A 19,626-nucleotide genomic window follows, 5' to 3' on the forward strand; every position below is an offset into this window, starting at 1 on the left:
CTTCTTTGCTGGTTCATTTGAAGGGTTTTAGAGAATCAGATAGCCTCTGCCCTAACATATATGGAGATTATTAGTTCTCAGTGGAAAATAGCACAGGAGGGAGCTCATTCAGCTTGAGAGAGAGTCCCTTCTTGCTTTATCCCAGTCTGTCCTCCATCCAAAAAGCTATCAGCTGGACCAGTGTTTTTCAAACTTAGCAACTTTAAGCTGTGTGGATTTCAACTCCCAGAATTCCCCAGCCAGCAAAGTCTTCCAAAAAACTAGCAGACAGATTTACTGGTCTTCCTGTCACATGTACTAGAAGAAAAAACTTGGAGAATTCTTGCCAATTTCACCCAGCTCCTAAATATCCAAATTGGTAAGTGCTGCAAAGGAATGGCAGTACTTGCAGTGAATGGCCATAGTCAGAAGGACATGGAATTATCCCATGGAATACACCAAATGCCATTACAGTTGACAAACTGTCACTATCTCCCTCCCAAAGTAATACAATAGAAGACAGAACCAAGCAAAACTACTTGTCCTCAGAAGCAGCAGAACACTTTTAATACCCTAACTTGGAATTGAACCCACAATGATTCTTTATTTACATTGATTAACACATGTCCTTTTCATTTTTACAGACAAGTCTATTGGTCTTTTGAAATACTCCTGAGCATGTGCTTGATAAGAGGTCAAGTGGTCTTCCAGAAGATGGTGTACCAGTATATATAAGGAGCCTGCATAATACCTAACTACTGTTGTGTAAGCAGATGTGTCCACTGAATCTAGGTATCTAGTTTCTCCTGAAGCCCATGGAGGGCAGAGGCCAGTGACCAGAGAGAGGTCATACCCAAGGCAGTCTCAATCAACCATTAGGGGCTCAGATCATGAATGAAGGATTACAGATCTTTCATATGCCAAGAACTGTGATAGGAGAAATCACATCAAAACAAAACACTTTAAACTTGGAAGAGCCAAGAATGAATTTAGGCCACTCCATAATGAGCTGAAGTTGAAACAAATGCTGTACAATTGGAATATATTGTCTAAAAACAATAGTAAGTGTCTTCAGTGCTGCAATCAGTGGGAAGTAAGTATGAACCCTTAGTGTGAATTCACCCAATAATACAGCATTATATACATACTAGGCAACAATGGTTTATTCAACAAATTATAGATATAAATTTTGGTTAATCTTATTTGTAAACAAGGCTATTGAGTTCTACAATCTCTCCTCATTTTTTAACAAAATAATGAATCTGTTAAGTGTTTCCACCAGGTCTAATGTTTGCCACTACTTCTCATAGTTTCTTTGAACAGCTTGTTTCTCACCTTAATCCCATTTCTTCTTCTCTTGCCTTTATTCATTCTATTTTTTACCTATTTTTCCAGTTCAGAATTATCTTCATTTCAAGAATATTGTATTGCAATGTGTGAAATAGACGGAAGTTTAGAAGGTTTTCTTGTTGAACAATAGCAAAATCTCTGTAATTCCTGTAATGATATGATATGGGTCAGGGATGTTGGGAATTGATCGGAAGGGGGTGTCAACATTTTTATCATAACTGTGTTTTATGAGGATTCAGATACAGTTTCTAATCTGACCTAAATTTTCCCTAAGGTGTGTAGCTATGAACACAACCCTCTTTTCCAGGATTATTAAATTTGCAACTGTACCTCACTGAGTTTGAGAATCTTGATCCTGGTTACTGTGAATCCTATTGCTTCTTCAATGATTTGTATTCTATTATTTTTCAACAGCAAGGGAGAGAGAAAGAGAATGAGAGAGAAAGAACTTAGTTATTTAAATTGGAAGTTATCATCTTTTTGTTTTTCACAACAGATGCTCTGTGAATTTGTTGAACGTATGCACGTCAAAACTTCTTAGAAGAATTGAGATGCACTGCTACAACCTGTAAAGTTTAACAGGGTAAAAGACAAAACAAAAAAAAATTCCTGACATCTACTTGCACTAAACTCATGTGAGAAATACTAAGTACCATCTTTGCACTTGCTCAAAATGATCTAAAGATTCAGTTACACTGCCCACAGAAAATAAGTGCTATATATAGCAAGTGACCTAAAGAGCTGGATCTTAACAGCTGATCCCATTTTGTAAAAGAAAGAAAAGGCGGGGGAAGTAATGATTCAACCATTGCTTTCTCATGAAATGCCTGAAAAAGAGCTGTCTCTTAATTTTTTATTCTTTACACATTTTTTTCTCTTTATCAGCTCTACTTCTTAAAACGCCAGACCAATAATAATTTGTTTTCAGAAGACTTACAGCATTGAAAAATAGCTCCCTGTTTGGTGTGCCCATATTGAAATTGTCTGTGTTTTCTAGACTGCCATCATAAACATGCCTTTCTGGGCAGAATACTACAGAATGCAATGGGATTTCACGAAAGGGGATTAAATGAGTGGTAAAATATACATGTGATATGTTGTATAAAACAAACACTGATTATTTGTAATATGTATGTTTTAATGCTTGCATTCAGGTTCTGCAGGGATAACCTATTTCACTTTGAGGGTCAGGCCTTTTGTTCTAAAATGAGCCCAATCAATCCTGGATTATGCCATATCAGGATAGAATTAGTTCATATCAGTGTTCAGCTTTGAAACATAATCCAGAAAAAGTTATTTTCTTCCATAAACTTGCATGGGAAATATATTGCTAACAGTTGCAACTGTTTTATTTTACAGGAAAATATGGTGAAATCTATACTTAACCTAGAGCTTTGTGCGGGGTTGGAAAGGGCCAAATTTCATAGAAGTAGGTACATGAATTCTCAAGCAATGCTGCTTTAAAATCTGAATTCATTATTTCTATTTTTTAAATCATGGGTGATTCTGCAATCCTCACAGCCTTTTTTTGTGGGAAATATCCTAGGCAATTTTCAGTAGTTGTATGGGGAAAGCGGTATGTTCGATAAATGGAAGAGGAGGATGTAATGCCACTTCCTAAATGTCATCTGTGATTAGGGTGGAAGTACAATAGATTAACTTGATAGTCTTTCTAATAAATTGGTTTTGTGGTTGTTAGGCCAGGTCAGCTAGCTTATGCAGTTCAGAAAATACTCAGGATTGGAGACAGTGAGATGACAATGAGGTAAATGCTACAAAAGTCAGGAGCTTCACTGTATGCAATATTGAACAAGATAGTGTTCCAGAGTTGGTAATAATAAGAATGGAACAGAAAATAATCTATGCCTGTTGTATTCTTAAGACTGATTTTGGTCCCCCTGCCCCCCACTGAGTTTTATCTCATTGAGAAGAACAGAGGAGAATTTACATGTATCTAAAGATTTCTTAAACTTGAATGTATCTGTGTCTTCCTCCAGTGGCGCTCTAGACATCTCTTACGCCTCTTCAAGACCCTCAGCTCCTCAGTAAACCATGGGGAGTGATGGGTTGGATGAGGCAAGAGAGGCCACACAGGTGTGATCCTATCCAAGGCCCTGGCCACCCTGCTGCGTAGCAACCTCCCTGCCTGAGCTGCTGGAGGTCGTCTCAGGGTTGGCGGTGGAGTTCCCCAGACTTATGGTTCTGGGAGACTTCAATCTGCCTTCCCTGGGGCATGCCTCGGAGGCAGCTCGGGAGTTCATGGTTACCATGGCAGCCATGGGCCTGTCCCAGATTATCTGGGACCCGACTCGAGACAGTGGTCTCACTCCGGACTTGGTTTTCTTGTCGGAGCAGTGGCAACGTAATCTGAGGGGGGAGCCACATCTATCCCTATTGTCATGGTCAGATCACGCCCTGGTGGCCCTGAGATTCTCTTATGCTGCCCCCCTCCACAGGGAGGTGGGACCCATTTGATTGGTCTGCCCCGGAGACTGATGGACCCAGTGAGGTTTCAGAGGGAGCTGGGGGTTATACCCGAGGATCTGCTGCACAGTCCAGTGGAGGCCCTGGCTGCTGCCTGGAATAGGGAGGTGGCCGGGGCCTTGGATAGGATTGCGCCTGTGCGGCCTCTCTTGCCTCATCCGACCTGTCACTCCCCGTGGTTTACGGAGGAGCTGAGGGTCTTGAAGAGGCATAAGAGATGTCTAGAGCACTGCTGGAGGAAGACAAAGACCGAATCTGACCAAACACAAGCTAGAACCTCTATTAAGGCCTACCTTGTGGTGGTAAGAATGGTAAAATGGCAATATTTCTCTGCTCTTATTGCATCCGCAGATTGCTGTCCTATGGCCCTGTTTAAGATCACACGTACTCTTTTGGGGAAGGTGTACCCAGTGACCCACTTACAGGGCCATGCGGAAGAGTTTTCTGAGCATCTGCAGGATAAAATCACTCAGATCCGTTCCAAGTTGGACTCCATGCATGAAGCAGAGTCTGAGGAGATGCTGAGGGAACATTTTAGCCTTGTTATCTGGGAGCAGTTTGATCCTATTGGACCTGAGGAAGTGGACAGGATCCTCCAGATTGTGAATGCCACCACCTGTCAGTTAGATGCATGTCCCACCTGGCTGGTGAAGGCAGCTTGGGAGGTGACATGTGGTTGGGTTCAAGCAATGGTAAATACATCCTTGAGTGAGGGGGTGTTCCCGGCAGCCTTTAAGGAGGCACTGGTACACCCCTCCTCAAGAAGCCATTGCTGGACCCAACTGTGCTGGACAATTTTTGTCCAGTCTCCCACCTCCCCTTTTTGGGGAAGGTGGTGGCATTGCAACTCCAGAGGATTCTGGATGAAACAGATTATCTGGACCCCTTTCAGTCAGGTTTCAGGCCAGGATATGGGACAGAAACTGCATTGGTCACACTTATGGATGATCTCTGGCAGGATCGGGATGGAGGCAGTGTATCCATCCTTGCTTTCCTTGACCTCTCAGCGGCTTTCGATCCCATCAACCATGGTATCCTTTTGGGATGGCTCAGGGAGTTTATTTTTTATTTATTTGTTTAATTAATTGATTTCTATAGCCACTCATCTCAGTGAGTGGGGGTGGGCGGCATAGTTTTGCGCTGGTTCACCTCCTTCCTCCAGGGCCGATCCCAATCAGTGGTGATAGGAGAGGAGAGATCCGACCCTCAACCCCTTTACTGTGGGTGCCGCAGGGTTCGGTTCTCTCTCCTCTCTTATTTAACATCTCCATGAAACCACTGGGTGAGATCATCTGTCACCATGGGATGGGGTATCATCAGTATGCCGATCATACCCAATTATACATCTCCATCCCGGGTGAGGTAAGTGATGCTGTGACTGCCCTTTCTCAGTGCCTGCGGGCTGTGGGGGCCTGGATGGGGAACAACAGGCTTCGGTTGAACCCTGGTAAGACAGAGTGGCTGTGGATTGATGGCTTCTCGCCTTCCGGGAAATTGTCATCTTTAGTTCTGGATGGGGTCGCACTGCCCCAGACAGACTCAGTGCGTAATCTAGGGGTTATCCTGGACTCATGACTCCTGCTTGAAGAGCAGGTGGCAGCTGTGGCCAGGATGGCCTTTGCTCAACTTTGGGTCGTGTGCCAGTTATGCCCATTCCTGGAACGGGAAGCCCTCCGAACAGTCACTCATGCCCTGGTCATCTCCCATATAGACTACTGCAATGCGCTCTACATGGGGCTACCCTTGAAGAGTATCCGGAAGCTTCAGCTGGTCCAGAATGCAGCCGTGCGGGCCATTTTTGGTGCCCCTAGGTCGGCACATATAACACCTTTGCTGCGCGAGCTGCACTGGATGCCAGTTTGCTTCCGGGTCCAATTCAAGGTGTTGGTTATCATCTTTAAAGCCCTACATGGCATGGGTCCAGGCTACCTGAGGGACCGTCTCATCCCCATTACATCGGCCCGCCCCACCCGATCATCCAGTGAGGGCATGTTACAGACCCCGTCCATAAGAGAATTTCATCTGGTGGGGTCCAGGAAATGGGCCTTCTCTGCAGTGGTCCCTGCCCTTTGGAACATCTTGCCCCCAGAGGTGAGGCAGGCCACTTCACCCCTGGAAGGTCCTGAAGACTTGGTTCTGCCCTCTCGCCTGGGGCGGGAAAGTGGGTAACCATTCTTGGGGGTCGCTAGCACCCTAGAGGCCCTCCCACCAGCTTGGAATTTTATACCCTCTTGGATTTTATATTTATTTATTGCATGTTATAATAATTATAATGGGTCTGGTTTTATGAGATTTTAACATTTATGATTGGAGATTGATTTTATTGTAAACCGCCCAGAGTCCCTCTTTTGGGGGAGATGGGTGGTAATTAAATTTGAATAATAAATAATAAATAAATCTGTGGCTGGCTATGTCTTAGCATGAATTTTGTGGACAGGATAAATGAAATTCCTAAGTCTTGGTTTTATCTGCAGATAGCAGGACAGCAATAAACAGCACAGCTGTTGCCATTACCACAGACACAGCTGCTGTAGTGACAAATACCACAGCTACTGAGGCTCCTGTTACTCTACACCATAGAAGGGTACCATCTGAACAAATGCTGGAGTTTGACTGTCAGATTCTTAGATGTGTCACATTTTTCTGTGGAGCTTTGGGCTGTTGTAACAGCTGTTTGTAAACACTGCAAATCCAACATTAGCCCAGGAAAGGAGGAGAGTATTGGCATTTTTCCCCAATGTCTTTCTTCCTGAACCATGATTTAAAAATATTGCAAATATGCTGACACTTCTGCTGGTGCCTGAAATAGCAACCAGTATAATCTTTGAATGGAACAACCAATTGGCAGCCCTGTCCTGGAGTCCTTCTATGTCAGATGACTCATCATTGTGTCTGAGAATGTCTATTAAACTGCCAGTTCCAGTTGGAGCAACAAAACAGTCAATTAGAAAATTATTTGGAAGATGTAAGATTTTGGATAAGTTTATTCTTGAACTACCAGAATATATTCCTGACCTTGTTATGATGTGTTGAATCCCAATGAGATGTATGGCAGATCTCTGACATTACTTTTCTATACAGGTGAGCTTTAAATACATGCTTATAATCAGTTATGAATCTGAGACTTACATTTGACAAAACTTTCCAAGGCACTTAATAGAAATCTTTGAGTGGGACTGGAACATTAGAAAAAATACAAGATACAAAAATGCAGAAAAGCATTCAAATAGGTTTATTCCAAAGTCCACCCTTCTCCTATCTCTAAACTTCATTCTATCAACAGCACGCATATGACGAGATGCTTTTCAAGAGTGAACTCTGTTGAGATCCCCTGATGCTGCTGAGCAGGAAATGAAGAAGCAGAGGCAGACATGAAAAATCAGCTTTACTTCCATTTTTATGTTATTCCTGTCAACAGTACCATACCCTCTTATACATGGGCTCTGTCTCTTCATTGCTTTTGCAGGGCAAACTACACACTGCATGTTGTAACCAATGTTGGTCTTTCATTGGATCCCCTTTCAGTCCCTGTCACTAAATACAATATGCTCCAGAGGTTTCAAGGTCTTGCAAAACATACTGGAAATATACAGGGGGCAGAAGAGGGAGAGTGCAAGAGAATATCTACTAGTATGATTTTGTATGTAACTACACATTAATCAAAGTTTACATTAAGTCATATTTTATATTAATTATCTATAGTTAATCCTTGACTGGAAAATTTTTACTTCATAAATAGCGAGTCCTTTGGGATCCTGGGAATAGGAGAATTCGGTTCTTTGCCTTCTGCTGTGGTTACAGCCTGGCTCGAATCCCTTGCTTGTCTTATTTGCATCAAGTGGAATTTCCCATTTGCTTCAAAGGGAGATTTCTTTCCTCCATTCAGATAGCAGGAATGAGTCCTCAGTCCAGATTAACACCGCAGCAGGGGGAAAGACTGAAAATCCTCTCCCTCTAAACACCACACCTCAATCTAGATGGGGGTTCCACAAGGCTATTTCTGAAAGAAAGAAAGAAAAATGGCACTGAAGGGCTAACCATGTAATTAACGTAATATGTATTTTGACTTTTAGAAGGGAGTCAAGGATGGTCAGGTAACAGTCAGCTGTGTTTATCCATCTATGCCAAAATTAAATGAGGCATATCATCAGAAGACATAGGCAGAAAGTTCATATCTGAATCTACCATAGAGAAGGTAACACAGCTAGAAATTTGACTCTGGACATTTGGAACAAAAGACTCAGGATGAGACATGAAATTAATCCCCACGATAAACTAATCTAGGAACATTGTCCCTATTTCAGAAAAGGAAATTTAAACACGAAAACAGCTTTTCATGTCATATAGTTGTACATTTAAGACCTGATCAACATAATTCTCTATGCTTAATGAATTCGGATATTACAAAGCTAAAAAAAAAAAAAAATCACTAGATGAAGAAATATTGACAATAAAGGACAGTGGTCATTAGTTGGTAAAAACAAAATAATATATGTAAAATTTATGTATTTATTTAAACATTGTATATGGCTACCCATCTCATAACAATGACTCTGGGCAGCATATAAGAATTGAAAACCAAGCAACAATAAAATAAGGCAACAACAATTCTCATAACCAAAATCCGGAATCAAGAAAAATCATTCCCAATTTACTACAAAAAGCAGAAATAGAATTAGTAAGTCAACCAGGAGAGCTAATTTAACATCCCAGCCCAAATACCTGAGAGAACAGCCAGGTTTTGGGTGTATTACAAAAGGCTAACAGGTGGAGGGGCAATACAAATCTCTGGCGATTATTGTTCTACAGAGCAGGCACTACAACAGAGAAGGTGTCATGAGTAAGGATGGCGAGCAGGGCGCTCCCTTCCAGACTGTTAAGCGCATGTGTAGCACTGAGGAATTGGTGAGCCATTCCAAGAGGCACAGATTGGGACCGCCTTAACCTGCGGGGTTTATATGGCTGGGTTTTTCCCACGCTCGTTCAGTTTGTTAGGATTACTGTTATGTACTAGCAATAAACATTAGAGAACAGTTCCTTCTCTCAGAGTGTTTCCTGGGAGTCAGGACAGAAGGTATGTCTTCTAGGTCCAATGACATGACATTGTTTAATACAAGAGATCCAAAGCATGCCCTGTCAGATCTGGTGGACTAAGCAGAAACAATTGGAGACAAGTGATCCTGCAATAGCTTGGCCCTATGCCATTGTAAGGCTTTATAGATGATAACTGATGCCTTGCATCATAACCAGAAGGCCATTGGAAGCCAGTACAGTTTGCAGAACAGCAGTGTTACAGTGTATGAGCACACCATAGAATGCTGAAAGCTGCCTGCACCAAATGCAGAGTGCAATATGTAATTCAAACAAGAGGTGACTAAACTGTGCGTCACCATGAATAAGTCCCCCCCCCCACAGAACAGGAGTAATTGCTGCCCAAGGTGAACCTATGCAAAGACCTATGCCTCCTAGGCATTGCTAACACTTGTTCTTTGAGCAGGAGTCATGAGTCCAAGATGACCCCCAAGTTGCACACCAACTCTGGATGGGGGAGTGTAGCCTAACTCAAAGATGGAAAAACTCCGGAGTGGGAAGGGGGATGCTCAACCCATAGCTACTTAGTTTTGCCAGGGTTGAACCAAAGCCTGTTCTCTCCCAACTAAGCCCCCACACCCTCCAGAGAATGGGAAAGAACCTTAACTATATCACTTGGTCAGCCCAGGGCATAAATCAACAGCTAATGATACCCTACCCCACAGCAAAGGATGATCTCACCTAGCAGGTTGTGTAGATGTTAAATAAAGAGTGGGGAGTTGGTGGAGCTCTAGAGCATCCCACAAAGCAAGGGACTCAGGCTTCATCTCTCTCCCCCACTAACATCAACTAGAACCGACCCTGGAGAAGAGAACCACTGCAACATCATGCCTCCCACTCCTAATCCCCTAAACCAGTCCAGAAGAATGCCATGGGTGATGGCATCAAAAGCCACTGACTTATTAAGGAAGGCAGGATGGATGTATTACCCTTATCCCATGCCCACCAGAATTCATTGAGAAGCATAATCAATGCAGTTTCAGACCATATCTGAATAAGGACTGAAAACAATCCAGATAATCTGATTCCTGCAAGGCCTTCTGGAGCTGTAAACCAACCACCCTTTGAATAACCTTCCCCCTAAAGGGAACTTATTTTGGGGAGGGAAAAACTATTATCATACAATGGTTCAGTTCAAATAGCATGTATAATCATGGTTTATGCAAATAATAGAATGAAATCATAGTTTTAGATTCCAACAGACGAGTCATGGATTGTACTTCATAATTCACTTTTATATCACTTCTGTCCAGCAATCCAGTATCTAAGCACAAAAGCCAAGAGGCTACAGAGCTGAGCGAAAGTTAAAGGAGTTTGTCAGAACCAAAAATTACAACATTCTAATCTTCCCCTGATTCTGATCTAGCAGTCAAGTCAGCACTTCTCAATACAGACATCACAACATTTTCTAGGACATCAACTGGATATTCATAATCCAGGATAGGCTGTTTACACTGAGATATTTTCTTCTGTTCTAAACACTTCTTTTGCGCATACACATGGACATTGATTTCTTTGATTATTGTCATATTTGCTATACTTGTAATGACTGATTACTTGTGCCCCTTTCTAAGACAACTAATGTTGGCTTTATGTTACAGGAGCTTTTGACAATGTTTATTACATGCTGAATGTTAGTCTAGATAATGATTCATGTGCCATGTGCAGTCTGAGTCCCAATGATTCCTTCTGTGTTATGTCTGTTTTCCTGAGTTAAAAAAATGCTACATTCCTATTTTCAATATGAATCACAAGTATTATTCTTTTGAACATACAATCTGTTCTCTTTAATTCCTTGCAACCCCCACAGTGAAAGTTTTTGGAGAACCACACACAATCTCAAAATAACAATATAAAATTAGAACTTGAAATGCTGTGACCCTCCACATTCTACTTCACCATATTGAAGCCCACCTACAGTAGCTATTTTGGTTCAGCAAAAACTGAACTGCAGCCATGCTGCCAAGACTACAGTGAGTAGGATTATTACAAAAAGTGTAGGGGTTGTTGATTTTATTGTGTCTGAACAGTGTTGGAAACCAAATGGCTCTGTATAACTATTACTTTAATGGGTGATACAATACTTTTAGAGCCGTTTAAACCTAAGGTCTTGGATTGGAAGCTCACCTAAGGAACACCATGAGACTACAAGGGAAAAAACCAATCATAAAATGATTTTTAACTCATATTAGGACATCAGGGAGAGTGTACTTTGTGTCCATGGCAAATGTTTAAAAATTTAAAGGTAATTTACTATGAATGTGGCATAATTCTGAAAGAAATTTAGAGAGAAGGTAGATGGGGAAAATCATCTTTCAACTAGTTTTCCATAAGATGCAGATGGGAACTTCCCTTCAATTGGAAAGAAAAAGAGGAATAAAATGGATATTGTCCTATAATTTAAGAAAGAGCTGAGTATTGTGCTTCATGTATTTATTTTCAGAAGATATAACACTGTGAGTACTTTTAAATTAATAAATTAAAGCTTTTGATGAAAGTTTGCAACCCTAATAAAAATAAGGTAAAAGACCTTTCATAGTTGTCCTGAAAAGTCAGAAGAAGGAATTTGAGGCTCTATATACTGTGAAAATATTCAGATCACTAATGGGAGTATCTGAGGCCAAATGTAGACTCCTGCTTCAATATTCTTTTGGGGATCACAGAAATCTCAGAGCAGCATACCTACATGAAATATTTTTTTTTCTCTTTCAATTCAAGCCAAGTGTAGGTCTTCACATACATGCAGAGACAGGCCCAGGCAAATCCATGCAGGCACTCATACAAATCCAGGGAGTTAAAAAAAATCCCTTTAAAGACAACAACAAACAAATGTCATGTATGATGCCAATGAGCTGATAATAACTCGGCCTTCCTCCAAAAGCAGACTTAACTGTCAGTTAAACTGCATTTTCATTTTTTAAATTCTCCAAATAGTTGTGTATTTGCCAAGAAGGCCTTGTTCAAATAAATAAAGCAGATTATGATTATCTACAGATTGCAGATACAGTTCTGTTACTTCAGTCAAATCCAGAGACATCCTAGTGAAACTGAAGGCATGAATATTCAACAACCATGATTGTGATAAGATTTCTAGAAGGGAAAATAAACCCTGATTAATTCAGTTCAGGAATTAGCCACAAACTTCAACTTAAATCCAAGTCAGAAATGTGATTTGGGAAACAGCTTTCTTGCCTTCCACTGATTAGCATGGGAAACTTATAGAAAGCTGTAACTTTTTTAAAATTTTAATAACACTGGTAACATTTGCAGGTATATGCCTTGGGAACCTGGGTTCTTTGATTTATTCAGTTTTTGAGGTGCCTATAACTGGCTTGTTGGTTTGCTTTTTTAATGACATTAGGTGAAAGTGTGGAAAGGAGGATTTTAGAGATGAGGAAATCAAGAAAAAACCACAGTATAGAGATGCCCCCTTAGAAAGAAACACATGCCAAGCCAAATTACAAAAGGATCCATACAGGAGGTGTGGAAAAAGGCTGCCTGAAATTCTGTTTCTTTAATGAGAGGAAGCACATCTGTAGCATTCGATTTTGGACAGAAGTAAATGAAATTTGCCCAGGAGGAGTTCAGCACATCACTGTGCATAAGGATTGTGACTGGAGAGCTCAGGTTGATTCTACACCTGCTCACTATCTACCTCCTGATTCTGAAAAAAGCAAAACATAAAAGTACCATGTTTTTCATTTCCTTTTGCAGGGCCTGCCATTCTCTACAGATAACAAGTGCAGAACATTTACAGTACTACAGGAGCTTCACAACAGTTCTAGGACAATTGGAGTCCCTTTGTAGAAATCTTGTCCATTTCACTGAACCACAGAATTAATTTGAATGAAGCGGCATATTTCAACTCAAGCCAGGATATAGTCTTCGGTTTCCTTGTGTAGAATTATTTATCTTATTTAAATAGATATATCTTTTTTAAAATAAAGAAAGGAAATGCCTATATTTCTGACAGAGCAGAAATTAAGCTTCTGTTGTAATTTCCAGCTTTTTGCATCAGTTTGTCTCCTCTTCGAAGAGTTCTTTCTTCTGAGTGTACTTTCCCTGGTGTATTTCATAACTGATCTGAATTTGATCTTCCCCACCCCACCATTTGCTTCAAGCTCATGATGCTCTAGCTTTGATAGCAGCAGGTGGTAATCCAATGTGACTTAAATTTCCTAAAGCAATAGCTTTTGGCAGATTCAGTCCTCATTGTGAGGAAGCATTTCTATTTTTGGCTACATTTTGTGACACAGCCATAAATATAGAAAGCCTAATGGAGAAAGGAATACCAAAAAAAAAAAAAAAAGCTACATGGAACAAATCCCAGTCTTTCCTGTTTACTAAAAACAGTTAAAAGAACAAAAGAAGGAATCCTTATTTTAGAAAAAAAGACACCACATGTATATTCTGAAAGTAGCACTCAACTGTTTAAGTATATAGAGCCTTCTCCCAAAATAATGATGAAATTTTATCTGCATTTTAACTATTCTTTGCAGCAATAATTTTACTAGGTCAGAAGTAATGTTAATTATTTTAAAATCATTTACATTATTTTAATTTTAATTGAAGTTTTAATTGTAAGCCAACCAGAGTCACAAATGTGAGATGGGCAGCTATATAAACTGAATAAATAAATATTTTTTACTAATCAAAAATAGTGTGTAAGCTTTCAAATACCCCAACATTCTTAATGAGAAGCAAGATTTTAGGTGGGCCTGGGTGACACCAACTTTGCTGAAGTATTAAATACTCTAAGAGGCAAATTCCTCCCCCCTCCCAAAAAAAATCCAGTAAAGGCTCTAAGGAGACAGGAAGAATAGAACGGAGTGGCTGAAATCCTGAACAAGGCAGTTGCTGCAACCTTTTCTGCAAGTCCAACACGTTTAAAACTATTTCATTGCATTTATAAAATTGGTAATGATTAGATCATTATATCAAAGAATTATTTTGGATAGCTTTCGACACATATGAAAGCAGTATATACTTGTTCAACCCATAAGTATTTAGGCTGCATAAGGAAGTCCACTAACTGTATCTTGGTAGAATAAAAGAACATTTATCACCACACAGTTTTCTATTCCATAGCAACAAATATATGTAACAATAATATTATTTAAATGGCCTGATTCTTTCTGCAAATCTACAGTTTGCTGCATCCTCAGTTATTCAGACTGTAACTACTCTTTTTATGCATGCATTCCTACACACCGTTGCACTGTGTTGCCAGCTTAAATCTACAACTGAATCAAATGGCCTCCAGTCTTGCCAGTCTTGTGTCTACCCCCTTGAATTACTGTATGTTCTTTTTTTATTTTGTAGAAATATACCTACAGATTAAAATGTTTAAACTATGTGAGATAATGAAAAGAGTTTGGCATTATTGGTTAATTTAGTGTAGTTAACACTGATGAATAAAGACACAGTAAATTGTAATTATTTCCAAATACTTTAATATCCTGCACATGTATGATCCCAGAAAAGCATTTGTTTATAGACTTGTATGGAAAAATAGTAAGATAGATTACAGTGTATTACTGTGTCCTAATATTGGCACAGAAAGGAATGAATAAAATAGAAGCCAGGGAAGTATAGCTGTTCTTTTGAAAAACAGCATGAGATCTGTGGTTTTATTTGGACTGATGCAAATACATACAGTACATAACTTTGAACTACTATCAGGCAATAGGTAGCCATTTTATTACATCATTCCAGTTTTGAAAAGTTTAAACCCTTGGGCAGTCATATGAATTGAGCTTCTTTAAGAAAATGCTCAGAGAGCTAACAAAATAAACTTATTTTCGATTTTAGGTTTGTATCAGCGTTTCTCAACCTCAACCTCAGCATCATTAACATGACTGGACTTCAACTCCAAGCAGGCTGCTCCAAGCATGCTGGCTGAGGAATTCTGGGAGTTGAAGTCCACACATCTTAAAGTTATTGAGGTTGAGAAACACTGACCTATATGATCAATCTGGATTGTAGTTCTTTCTCTCTCTCTCTCTCTCTCTCCAAACACACACATGATACACACACACACACTGTACATACATACATACATACTTACTGTATACACTACTGAGAGAACTACACAGAATCTTTGTATACCAGCATGGTTTTGCATTAGCAGAAAGTGTTTCTGTTTCTTCACAGTAAGTACTTGATTTTCACCTGTCCTCCCACACATCCTTCAACCTGCAGCCCTTTGAGCCATATTCTGTGGTATGCCAGAACATTTTCTATCCTGCAGAAGCCATTTGTAGGGAGTAAAGGTCTGCCATGAATAAGATGGGTTAATGAAAATCCCACCTTGTGTAAGTGGAAATGCTTTCCATAAGTGCAAAACTACACTGGAGACAACCCAGTGGCACTCTACATTTGCAAGGTAGATCCCAATTTGCAAAAATTCTTCTGTTCACCCATTGTCCACTGAATCCTATCCCAGGTTGCTGTGGACAGTTTCATACTCCCTTAGGAACATTTTCAAGGTATACAAAGCAAGAAAGATGTATACGTCTCTCTACATCAGAAAACTGGACTAGCTGTTAAATTCAAGTTGTTCCAGTTACAAACTAAGTAACATAATCCATCCAGAATGTGTTTACTGTAGTGGGACAGCATTGTCCTTCATTCCTATCTCTAGTTGCAACTTAAGCTTCCAATAACACCACCAATTCTTTACAAGTTGATATTTGGTGGGGGGACGGGGGGAAGGTTAGATGGATTGTCAGACATTATGGTAGCCAAAAGTCTGGTAGCAACTTTTCAGACTAACTTTTTTTTTTGGTAAGTGAACTGCAGCTCACAAAAATTCAGGGACTTGTCCAGGCAGTCGCCAGGAGTCAAGACTGACTCAAAGGTACCTGAAATAAAAATAAATAAAATGTTGTGGACTTAAAAGCTTTATTGGAAAAAGCATTTCATAACCCTAAGGGGAAAAACAAAATTTTTGCATTACATCATGTGTTCAAGCTCAACTGCCAAGTTCCATATTTGGAGAAGTGGCAAAAGTACCACAGCCACACAATTTCAGTCCAGAAAACCCTGAACAATAGATCAAGAGCAACTACTTTCACTGCACTAAGATATGAATTAGCCATTTGAGCATTTTCTGGAGCACAGGTGTAATATCTGCATCCAAGATGGACTGCTAACTAAGCACTTGCTTATGCAGTCTTCCAATACATATAACAAATCAGTTCAGGATGCCCAGTATGACAAACTGGGCATCCTGAACAAAACACCCATGTTTGTTGGTTATAGTCTCAATTTATTTGCTGATCTTTCAGACGTGTTTATTCTTTTGTAATGCGGACTCAGTTTATTCTTTTAGTCTTTATTTATTTATTTGTCATATTTCTTTATTGCCCATCTCCTATTACGACAACTCTGGGCAGTTTAGTTTACACATACACAATTAACAAAACAAACATTAATCCTAAAGAAAAAAAATTAAATGTACAAAATACAACTAAAAATAGATTGAGATGGACCTTTCTACATCAGCAGCATTTCTACCTGTAAATCACTTATAAATGTGTTTGTATCTGAACCAGGAGACTCCTGCTTAAAGATGGCATGTAGGAAACACCATGGCCTCATAACTGTTCATCCTTCAGCCAACAATCAGAAAGTGCAAAGAATGTCATCAAATCACTCAGTGTGTTTTCATCCCTCCACTCCCAACCTACTATTTGACATCAAGTAACAAATACAATCCTTCAATCCCTCTCCACACAAAAAGAAAATAAGTTCCTAGCATCCCCTTCCACATTTCATTCCATGCATTTATATTCATGTAATGCATCTCTCTCTTTTTCTCTCTCTTCCCAAAGACTTTCCAGACACCTGGTTGCCATTCCTCTGTTGCACTTACAAGCCCCTGTGAGCTTTGAAGGTGAAATGAAGATATAATTGAAAAAAAAGGTCAGATATTTGGGGGTGACATTATCAAACACGAATTGTATGTTGTTTCAGAATAATTATGTTAAATTGTGGTGTGATGTTAAGAAAGACTTGTTAAGGTGGGGAAAATTACAACTGTCAATGATGGGTCGGATATCTGTGATTAAGATGAATGTTTTGCCTAGAATGTTGTTTTTGTTCCACACAATACTGATTTTGACAACAGATCTACCATTTAAACAATGGCAGAAAGATATCGCTAAGTTCATTTGGCAAGGGAAGAAACCAAGAATCAAGTATGAATTGTTACAAGATGCCAGAGAACAAGGAGGTCTAGGTTTTCCTGATTTGAAATTGAACTTTGTCACCTGCTGTTTGCTATGGATGAAGGACTGGGTAACCTTGAAGGACACAAAATTATTGGAATTAGAAGGATATGATCTCCGATTTGGATGGCACGCCTACTTGTGGTATGATAAAGTTAAAGTTAATAAAGATTTTAAAAACCATTTTGTTAGGCGTGCCATACTGAGGGTTTGGAATAAATATAAACCAATACTGTCCCCTAATGTACCTCTGCAGTTGACCCCTCAAGAAGCTTTTTTAGAAGAGAGATGACAGGCAAACCAAGCTAGCTGAGATATGAAAATTTGCTGGATTTTGAAGAAGGGATACCTAAACTTAAAACAAAGGAACAACTAGGATTGGAAGGTTATATTTGTCACTGGTTTAACTATGTACAATTGTCAGAATGGTTTAATTTGGATAAGAAAGTATATAATTTCGTTCATGAAAAAACACAATTTGAAATGGAATTTCGTACAAATGATGAGCATCTTATTAAGAAAACATACAAAATGTTGCAATTGAATTTAGAAGATAGATATGTTAAAGATTGTATGATTAAATGGGCTAAGAATTTTGGGTACAATATCATGACAGAACAATGGGAGAATATGTGGAACAAAGATATGAAATTTACCTTGAATTATAATTTGAAAGAGATTTTTTATAAAATGATGTACCATTGGTATTTAACTCCTGATAAGCTGTCTAAAATGTACAATGGGTATCAAATGTCTGTTGGAACTTTCCTTCCAACAAACATTTGATACCCCATTATACATTTGAGGAACTTTCTACATTTATGGTGAAGGAACTTTCTACATTTATGGTGGACTTGTGGAAAAGCTAAGCAATTCTGAAATCAAATATGTATTATTTTTCAAAAGATGCTCAAAGTGGACTTACAATTGAAACAGGAGCTGTTTCTCTTGGGTTTGATGGACCAACAGTTTGAGAAGCAACATGGAATTTTGTTCTTATATATGATAACAGCAGCAAGACTCTTACGTGCTCAAAGATGCAATAATGCACAAATTCCCTCAATGGAGGACTCGATGATTAAGTTAATGAAATTGGTGGAAATGGCTAAATTGACAGCATTGATAAGAGAAAATACTGTAACTAGATTTGTTTCTATCTGGAAGCCATTTTTGGACTATTTGCTTGTAACACAAAAAATGAAGTTTTGATTTTGGGCTTTGATGATTAAATGGTTTGATTTTAGAGAAATAATGTTACTAAAAGTTTAATTAATAGTAAGAGATTAACCTTTATGTACTTTTATATCTGTGTTGGAGAAGGTCAGAAGCCTCCTGCCATATACTGTATGTTTATCTGTCTATTCCTGCACTGTTTTAGTTTTTCTTGTTTCTTTTTTAGACTTGTATTCTATCTGTCCTATATTCTGTGCTTTAATTATATCTTGAAAAATTTATAATGCTTTAAAAATTTTTTTTCTAATGATTATGTCTATAGTAGTATGTATTTTTCTATGGCAACTGGATTGGAGACAGTAGACAATGCATTTTAAACACAGGAAAAGACATGCTCCAGGAAAAACATGCAGATCCTCTCTGGGTTTGGGAGAGAAATTGCTGGCATGAGCCAAGGAGGCAGGTAAGGCAAGTGTTCTTGCTGATGGGAAAAGAGACTGCTCATACAGCCTGCAGAGCCACAGCAGTTCAGAGGAAAACACCAGCTCTGCAGCAGTTTTTGATACACCAGAGCAGTCTCAAATAAATTGACTCAGCTCCTGAAAACACACCACTCTGCTAATGTGAGATCACATGGTTAGCCAATCCCAAAATGGTAGAAAGCTTTGCTGTGAGTATGCTCTACGTATCCTGAAATAATAATAATTTTCATAACCCATTGAAGGAATTTGGCAGCCTGAAAACACAATTTCACATTCAGTACAAGTTTGGCATATCAGCTTCTGGATGCACAAGCTGTTTTTCCCAGGGGAAAATCCCAGGGATTTTAAAAGTTTCTTTGGGGCTATGAAAAATATTGGTTATTTTTTATTCAAATTTCAACCTTTTTTGGTCATTTTTTAAAAGCACAATAAACCAAATTAAAATTTCAGGCCAATATTTGTTCCAAACAAGCTTACCTCCAAAAAATATCGAAATACATTTTCAAACATGTGTTTTCAAAGGTCTTGAAATGTATTTAGTTATATATATATTGAGGAGAACAAGTGTTTATAAATAGAAAGTTTTAAAAATATAATTGTGTATTTAAATATGAATAGTTTGGATTTAAATTAAAGTGAAATGGAACAGATTATGAGTAAACATATCCACGGTTTCATGGGCCAAAAGTAAATAGAAAGATATAGAGATAGATTCATTGATTCTTAGTAACAGCTTGAATTTGGTCAGAACTGGTGCAACCTGTACATCAAGTCAAGGAAGACATTAGGTGTCATGCCTATAAAGGCTTTTTCCCCCTTAGATTTGCAGAGCTTTT

The sequence above is a fragment of the Candoia aspera genome, chromosome 2, assembly GCF_035149785.1.
Source record: "Candoia aspera isolate rCanAsp1 chromosome 2, rCanAsp1.hap2, whole genome shotgun sequence".
In the NCBI taxonomy this organism is placed as follows: Eukaryota; Metazoa; Chordata; class Lepidosauria; order Squamata; family Boidae; genus Candoia; species Candoia aspera.